Below are 7,392 nucleotides of genomic sequence, written 5' to 3' on the forward strand. Positions count from 1 at the left end.
CCACATATCCAACATGCACAAAGCACCATATGCACACAACACCACATATACATCATGCGCTTAGTACAATATGTACATAACACTACATGTCCAACATCTACATGGCACCATCTATACCTAGCACTACATATGAAATATCCACACAACACTACATTCACATAACATCACATATGCAACACGTGCACAACAATAACACCACACATCCAAAACCACACTGTCTATACCAAGCAACCTTGCGTCAAGTGTCTTATCCATGCTTGTCCCAGCATGTCGCAGACCACACTACTTTCATTTCGTTGTTGTATCCCTCGGTATAACCTATCCACAACATAGACATAATATACTCACATAATATCAACTCACAAACACATGATATTGACCTCATAGATTTGCCATGACTACTATTCCCACTTGATTCCTCATAGCCAGGAACCTCTTCATGCCATTCACCTGTATAAGCAATCATTCCTCCACAAGAATGGTCCCTGACAACCCTGTCAAACAATAACATAGATACATGGATACATACATATATAAATGTTAGCATAAAACAATCATGATGCTGTCAAACAACGACATACATACATACATACATGTATACATGTATAGTCATTAGCTTAATAATGAACATAACATAATTATCAAATAACATAAGGCCCAGGTTAAGAGAACTGTTATAGACATTTTTGGGCACTGCAACCCCAATCATAAATGTCCATAAACCAAGGGCTCTTAAGTCCCTAAAAGTGTTGCTCCAACCTCTAAAAGAACAAGGTCAACTGATTACATCTTCTCCCAAAAGTTCTCCATGAAAAACTACTCAGAACTGGTCAAAACTGGACCATCTCACCTGCTCCATGGTCAAAGTGTGCTGCATCCCACCTAAATACACACGGGAGGTGCGATGCATACTGAAAAGCCCTTCTATGGGGTGCGATGGGCGAGAGTGGACAAATGGCAAGGTCAATCTGCAAGGTGGAGGATCATGGAATCTTTCAGAAACTTCTCCTGTGACACTTGCCTCTCTGCATTCGCCCAGGGATGAGTAATAGATCATCACTCTCCAAGTGGAATCAAGAACTATTAGAGAGAGGACACTAATCAAATCTCAAAAGCTGACTCACTCCCCTTGCAAACATATATATATGGATCCCTCATCCCAGAGATCCAGAGGCTGGAATTTTGTATCTTGTAAGGAAGTGTTGCTAGTTTCTTGGTGCAACATCATAGTGTTGGGTGATCTAAGCTTTTCATGAGGTGAAGAAGGGCTTTCTTGCTGAGAGGATGATGTTGGGTCAGAACAATTGGTTGTAATCCTCTTTGCTATTCTTGATTATTAATAAATCTATTCAAGTTTTCCTCCACATTCTTGTATGATTGATGATATATGCATTTGTGTGGTCAATATATATCTAGTCCTATATTGTTTATGATAATAGATCTATGTTCTTGGATAGTGTTATGCTGCTTTGATTCTACAGGTGCTCTTTGAAGCTGGGTAGACAAGGAAGCGAGTGGCAAAGATCTATCAGAAGGGAGAGGAATCAAGCAAGGAACCAAGCGCGAGACAGAGGTTGGTCTCCTTTATTCCCCTCTTATCTATTTCTCATAAAGGAAAACGAAACTAGTTTTAGTTTGTTTGTTTCTAAGGTAGCTACCAGCCTTAGTGGGACTAGAAGCTCTGCATAGACACTAGATTTCCCGATAACAAGAACTCCCTTTATTCATACACGACATTGAGAACAATAGTTCCCAACATAGCCAAGGCATCCAAACCTCAGATCCATTTACTTTACCCTTTTCTGGTTGCATTTCTTATGACTGTACTGCCATCGTTCATTTACCACAATGGACCCAACTAGTCCAATCAATTGTCAGAGTCTTACTTTCGTTGCACTTACTCATGCACCAAGCTTCATATGAGTCTTACATTACCTATCGGGTACCACACATCTCTCCCCGAGCTCCATCAACTTTTCCTCTTCCCTAAACCAATTCCCATGACTCAAAACATAAAAGCAAGCCAAGAAAGAGATTATCACTTTTCATTAAAGATAAGTACCTTTTAGATTTATGCTATTTCTTTGTGATACTAGACTTATTGTTTTGATTATCAATTATACTTCCTGCATCAATATTTGAGTTTGTGAATTCTTGTAACCTGTATATGAGATGTGATAAGTAGATCCTTCTTGAGGATCATCTAAGTTGCAGGAAGAGAAGAGTTAGTGCTGGAAAAGGAAAAATATTCCAATGACAAATAAGTGCTACAAGTTGCTAAGGTATCTTAATAGTACAAGGTATGTATAGTACATTATTAATTGCATATTGGATAACTAGTTAAGCCCTGAGGTATGACGAGAATATCACCTTCATAAATGACTCATGCATACATATGAAAGTAAATTTGATTTCTAGTACATGTGATATATTGGTGCAATTAATTTTTGGCAAGTATCTTGCATTTTAATTAGACATGGTGGATTTCCTAATTTCATAAAGCATGCTAGAAACATTGATTTTGATAACACAATACTATCGTTAATGCTTGTGATAAGCATGGTAACCTTGATAATAAAAGAGATACTCGAGATCTTCTTCTTGATATTTGTTAGGTTTTGATGAACTAAATTTGACAATGTGGTAAATTGGATGCCCTGAATAAATGTTGTGATTATGATCCTTGAAGTATGAAGATATAATTATATGCCACTAACCCTCAATGAAGATTTAATGACATGTTCATATGTGATGACGAAGTAGCTAATGATGATTTGTTAGGCCTATGATGCATATATGTCTGAGATCCTAATATAGTTTGTCTCTGTGATCTGATAGTCTTGTTGATGCATAACATTATTATGATAGACAGGTTGATATCTTGATTAATGATGATTGAAGATGATTCCCATTCAGAGGGAGAGACCCTTGATGAGATCCCAATAACTATCATTATTTAATTTGGATGATTGTAGAATAAATCAAGGCTTCTGGACATGAATGAATCATCATCTGGTGTTGTTGAAGGAAGACTCATGTTTGCAGGTTGAAGAAAAAATTATAAAGTTTGAAGCAAGCACTCCGAGCATATTCTCGTATTAGAAGTTACTTGGTGAAGCTTGATATCATAAGAAGCAGTTCTGATCTGGACCTCCACTTCAAACTAGTCCAAGGTATGACTTTGATTTTGATTTTATATATTGAAAGTATATTCTTGACAGGTAGTGGGCCTTTGATGATCAAGTGTATGAAGGATTTTGGTATGATATATGCTTATAGAGATACGAGTCTATATGGATTTTCCATATTTCGTCATTCTTCATCTGATGAGTAGATTTCAACATGGATTGATGTGACCCTTCTGAGCAAGGGTTCGGGCTGATAGAGGACACTGAAACAAATCTACCCCCTCGTTTGAGCTCTCAGGGTGAGGAATTGAGATGTAGGGCTCCTAGGGTTGAGGGATCTCTGGACAATAGGGCATCATCTATATTCGTTACCCATAGGGTGGAATATGTTGCTCCCTTATCTTGGTTTATGTAAAGTATACCCTTTGGAATTTGTCTTTCCCACCCATCTGGTCAATGGGTGTTGGCTGCTTGAGTTAGGCACGATCCTTAATATTTATGTTAATTGGAATCTTGCTCAAGCTACAGATGTAGTTGTTCTACAACTTAAATCTTCAAGGTCATGCTGGGAAGGTTGGAAGAGTTTCTCGGGTCATAACATTGGCTCCCTGCTGGTAGAGTTTCCCAGGTCGTAGCATTGACTCCCTGCTGGAAGAGTTTCCTAGGTCATAACATTGGCTCCCCACTGGCATAATTTCCTAGATCGTAACATTGGCTCCCCACTGGCAGAGTTTCCCAGGTCGTAGCATTGGCTCCCCACTGGTAGAGGTTTCTTGGGTTGTAGCATTGGCTCCCCACTGGTAGAGGTTTCTTGGGTTGTAGCATTGGCTCCCCATTGACAATGATTCCGGGTGGTAGCAGTGGCTCCCTGATGGATAAAGGGTGGTAGTTGAAGCTCCCCTATGATTCTTCTTCTTTAGATTCGAGAATGTTTCAGTAGATAGAGTCAAGGAGATATGGGACATGATATGATGATAGGGTGCTTGCGATGATTGCATGATGCAGTTGGAATTTCTCACTAGTTGAGAGGGATTATTCATTTTTGGAAACTTGTTAAGAATTTCCAATCATGGGACTAGATTCCTATTTTCGAGAGGACCAATTTTCACTATTGAAGCGTTCAATTTGGACAAGGGAAAGTGTATTTTTATAGTAAATCCCACGTATGCACAAAAGGACATGTTGACCCTAAAGCAAATTGGACACTCTTGGAAGCCTATAAATACAAGTGACCTTAATCTCATTTGGATATCACATCACACTCTTCTCTCTCTCTCTCTCTCTCTCTCTCTCTCTCTCTCTCCTCTTGGGTTCGATACATTTAAAGTTTCTAGCGAAATTACTGAACTGGTTGAAAGTACCGAACTAGGTGTGGAATTGTGGTACCTCACTGGGCGCAAAACTATGGTACTAAACTGGTTGTGGAACTGTGGTACCGAACTAGGCATGAAACTGTGGTATCGAACTAGGCACAGAATTATGGTACCGAACTGGGCGCAAAACTATGGTACCGAACTGGGTGCGGCACTGTGGTACCGAACTGGGTGCATAACTGTGGTACTGAACTAGGCGCAAAACTGTGGTACCAAACTGGGTGTAGAAATGTGGTACCAAATTGGTTGCAGAATTGTGGTACCAAACTAGGCGCAAAACTGTGGTACTGAACTAGGTGTAAAACAAGCCGAAAGTGTAGAATTGTTGGTACTTTGACTTTGACCAGACTTGACTATTGGATAATATTTTGGATTTTAGTTGGTTGTTCTCTTGGATAAGTCAAACTTTGAATTGAACTATTATTTGTGGATTTGGGCTCATTGTACCCTCTATTGAAAATTTTATGACAATCTAATAGAAGAAGAATTTGAAAGGGTTTCCCTATAGTGAGTTTTTCCCTGGTCTCTGACCAATCCTAGTGTCTTTATGTGTAAATGATTTTCTTCTATTGTTCCTTTATGTTACGTTTCATTGTTGATGATATTGTTCTTTCTATATAATTGCTTATGTTGCTTATGATGTTATAATGTTGTGGTATGGCTTCAATATATAAATGATGAAATGCAATTATCTAAAGCAAAGAACAATATATTCCTATAAAAATTAACAATAGTCAATCATGCCATTTGGATTATGCAATGCACCGACTACATTTATAAGGTTAATGAATGATATATTGTGCCCTTTTATAGATTAATTTGTTATTGTCTATTTAGATGATAGACTGGTATACAATACTACCTAGGAGGATCACATTTCACTTTTGATGTAGGTGATAAATACTTTTAAAGAGCATAAGCTGCTAGAAAATCTCAAGAAGTGTGAGTTTTCATAATAGAGTTTGGTGTAACTATGGTATGCAATAGGTGGAGGAGAGTTGAAGATAGATCCTTCCAATATGGAGGCTATTGTGAAATGGCCAATGTTTACTATTGTTTGTGAGTTTAGGAGTTTCATTGGGGAAGCATAGTACCTAAGGAAATTCATAGCCTCATTTCAATAGTAGTATCACTACTCAATGCCATAACAACGAGTGGAAAGAGTTTCCAGTGGGGAAAGGCTCAGCATAGGGTCTTTGAGGACTTAAAGAAGAAGATCAATGAAGCACTGATTCTAGCATTACCAAACTTTTGGCAACTCTTTTGAAGTGGACACAAATACGAGTGGGTATCCTATGGAAGGAGTCTTGATGTGGGGAGGAAGGCATATGTGCTACCATTTTGAAGTATTTCATGGGGTAGTTCTCAACTACCCTACCTATGAAAAGGAGTTATATGCCCTTGTGCAAGTCATGGATAAGTGGAAATACTAACTGATGGGAAAGGAGATAGTAATCCACACAGGTCATCAACCACTACAGTGCCTACAACAAACCAGGCATTACAAATGGATGGGGTTTTCATAATAGATTCATTTAGTTATCAAGTATAAATGGCAGCACAAACAAGTTGGCTGGCATGTTTTTAAGGCCACTCGCATTAAAGATAACAACTTTGGAAAATCTAATGCACGTTGGTACATTCACCCATAATGCATATAGAGAGGAAAATCTAGAGGACGAGGATTTCAAATAGGTGTTTCACCAGTTGTAGAACTAGATTCATGTGCACGATAATGACAACGCAATTGACTATCATCTCCAAGACGAGATTCTATAGGTTGGATAAGTTATGTGTTCCTAAAGGTGAATGATTATAACTGATTAGAGAGGTTCACACCTCCAAGGTTGCAGGGCACTTTGGTGTAGGAAAGATGGTAGCAAACTTTCAAAGGTATGTGTATTGGCCCAAGATACAAGAAATCTTTCGAGAGCAGTTTGAGGCATCAAACAATGTTTTTTGGGGCTAAAAAATTGTTACTAAGGTGGTGCACTCTTTTGTGATAGTCTAGGCATAAAGACCTTTCCAACAATGTAAGAATCACGTCATTTAGAGTCCATATACAAAAATTATTCCACTCGGATGTTGACCTTCTTGTTTTGACCAACATATTTCAAGAGGATGCCACGTCAGCCCCCATTAGTTACGGAAAAGGGGCTAGCCTCTTGATCATGATAAGGAAGACTCTAGAAGAGTCCATTGTTGGTCTAATTTATTCGGGAGAATTAGAGCATTCATTTATTTATTATTCCAGGTTGGTAAACTTAGAAGCAAACCAAAGTATATGGGACCTTAGATTAAACTAGTGTAGGAAGTAGTTGTTTAGATGCAAATAATGGAAATGCATATTACAAATCTAAACTATTTTGAAAAGAAAAGATTCAGATCTATTTTATGAAAGCATAAAAATGTTTGATCAATGGAATTAGTTTACTTTAGAAGATAGAGAAGAGTCTCTTGTTCAAGAGTTTTGTATTATTCTTCTACAATCTTTCTATAATAACATTGCCAAACATCTAATAAAGCAGGAAAGAAAGCATATAAATGAATGCAAGTAAATATTGTTTTCAGTTCAGTTGTTAGCTCATGGACAAGAGTCTCTTGTTCAAGAGTCCTGGTTGTCCTTCTCACATAAAAACTAGCTACTAAAAGGAAATCAATCTTCACATAAATTTAATCTAGGAAAGCATATAAGAAAGTAAATCTTGTTTCAGTTTAGTCTAGCTCATGGAGAAGAGTCTCTTGTTCAAGAGTCATGGTTGTCCTCTCACATAAAAACTAGCTACTGAAAGGAAATCAATCTTCACATAAATTTAATCTAGGAAAGCATATAAGAAAGTAAATCTTGTTTCAGTTAAGTCTAGCTCATGGAGAAGAGTCTCTTGTTCAAG

Source organism: Pinus tabuliformis, chromosome 5_1 (assembly GCF_031772625.1).
Source record: "Pinus tabuliformis cultivar Carrire ecotype Pingquan chromosome 5_1, CPIR1, whole genome shotgun sequence".
Taxonomy (NCBI): Eukaryota; Viridiplantae; Streptophyta; class Pinopsida; order Pinales; family Pinaceae; genus Pinus; species Pinus tabuliformis.